The sequence below is a fragment of the Aptenodytes forsteri genome, unplaced genomic scaffold, assembly GCF_000699145.1.
Source record: "Aptenodytes forsteri isolate BGI_AS27 unplaced genomic scaffold, ASM69914v1 Scaffold84, whole genome shotgun sequence".
NCBI lineage: Eukaryota > Metazoa > Chordata > Aves > Sphenisciformes > Spheniscidae > Aptenodytes > Aptenodytes forsteri.
The window spans coordinates 3616718-3619081 of record NW_008795492.1 but is presented as its reverse complement, the minus strand read 5'-3'; positions in this window follow the sequence as shown (position 1 = coordinate 3619081).

Genomic DNA, 2364 nt, shown 5'->3' with positions numbered 1-2364 from the left:
AAGCAAGTGATGCACAATGCAATTGCTCACCACCCGCTGACCGATGCCCAGCCAGTCCCCGAGCAGCGGCCCCCCCGGCCAGCTTTCCCCAGTTTGTGCACTGAGCATGACGTCCCATGGTATGGAATGTCCCTCTGGCCAGTTTGGCTGTGCCCCCTCCCAGCTTCTTGTGCACCTCCAGCCTTCTCAGTCGGTAGAGCATGGGAAGCTGAAAAGTCCTTGACTAGTGTAAGCACTGCTTAGCAACAACTAAGACATCGGTGTGTTATCAACATTATTCTCATCCTAAATCCAAAACACAGCACTGTACCAGCTACTAGGAAGAAAATTAACTCTATCCCAGCTGAAACCAGGACAGGAGGGTGGGTAATCTGGCATCCACAGGATATCTGAGTCCTAATGTGTATTAAAATAGATGGACTAATTTAAATGAAATAACTGATGCTAGGCCTCTTGGAATAGGAAAGCATCCATCAGTTAAAAAAAAACAGCATAGACACGCTTCAGAAACAAAAGCAATACCATAATTGTTGCCTTCACTTAAAAATAAAATAAGACAAAAACAACCTCTGAAATGATTCTGAGTCAACAACACTTGATTTGCAACACAGGAGAATGAGACAGTAACATGTTTATGAAACACATCAACACACATGCTCTCATTACTTTTTTGCTGTTTAATTCTTTTCCTAACGGATTTTTTTTCCAAACAGAAAAGCTTCTTGTTTATTCTTTCACTTGGTTTTCACAACTTGTGTCTCATTCTTTTATGCCTCCATGATTTAAATTTTCCTAATTATTTCAGAGCTTGACAGTGATGATAATTGATCCTTAAAAAATAAACACATTTCTTCTGTTCAGTTCAGTTCTGACAGAAGTCAATGTAATCTGTTGAGTGAGTCAAGATGCAAAATCAGTGGGTCATGAGTGGCTGGAAGAAATAATTGAACAGTCTAGATTGCTGCCCAGTTATTTCAGAATAAATGTGAGGTTCTGAAACCCTGGGTTAGCTGCAGGTGTGGCATGAGCCTGCCCGCAGCAGTCCAGGAAGGATGGCTGAGTTAAGCCTTGTCCCAGTGTGCAGAAAGAGTAGAAAAGATGATGATGTGCCCAGTAGTGGGCTCACAACTGCAGATCGCAGCATTGGCTGCCTCAAAGCAGACAGGTTTTTCAGAAGGAATTACTGATGTGTGGGCAGTGATACTAAAGAAAGCTAAATGTACCCACATTTGTATTACTACCATTACAGTTACTTTCGCCAGGCCACTTTATAAAAGACATTTCCCCAGATGCAAAAACTGTTGACATGTAAGCCCAGTTCAGCTTTCATCTACCTAGCATTGTTATTTCTGATAATCAAATAGTATTTTGAAAGAATTATAATTCTTGTGTCTCACCATTAAGTTTAGATAAGTAATAATTTACAATTATGTCAACAGATTAGAAAGATACTCATCTAAGAAAATTAATTCCTGCAAGTAAACCTTAGGTTATATAACTTTTTTAAACCAACTCATTTGTTGCTGTAATTTGTGTAAATTGTTTTGGAACAGGCATGAATTTGTTTCTTTTTCAGAAACATTTACCCAGAACAAATGTGCGTTATACGGCATTTTGTTTAGTTACTAGGCTACTTAACATAATTACATCTTGATAGGATTCCATTGCTAAGACGGATCAACACTTTAATCTTACTCTCTTTTTGTAATGCATTGTCTAAAATTTAATAAGGACACACTATTACTGCTAAAAGGTGACATGCAGGACATATGGCAGTATACAGTCATGAAATAATCTGTTATATCCAATTAATTTAATTCATTTTTATTAATAATTTATATTGTAACAGAGCTGTTTTTTGAAGTAATTGAAAGAGAAGTGGAAGTTTTTCATCTATCACAAATATGCTTTGTTATGTTCACAAGAAAATTATAGGTGATAGAAATTCTGCAAGTTAAATTGTTATGTTATGATGTTATTAACATAAATACGTAAAAGATGAGTCTGTGGTAGGTTGACTCCCAGCATTCATTTTTGTCATTAGTATAACTGGAGTAAAAACTACATTTTTTTTCATTTTGGAGGTTACTTAGATTTTTTTATTTTAATGCCTTTTGTCATAACCAATTTGTCATTAGATGTTCATGACATTCCACATGTCATTACTGGCCCGGTTACTTTTTTTAATATCAGCACAATATGCTGACATTATTTATGTCTCTAATAGTTAAAATCAGTGTTTACTTCTACTTAGATTTGTGTGAAGTGAACATTTTAGGCAGTATGCCATCTCTTTATGAAATTAAACTTCATGCAATTAATTGCTGTTTGATCCTACATAGTAATAGTTTGCATGTTAGTTAT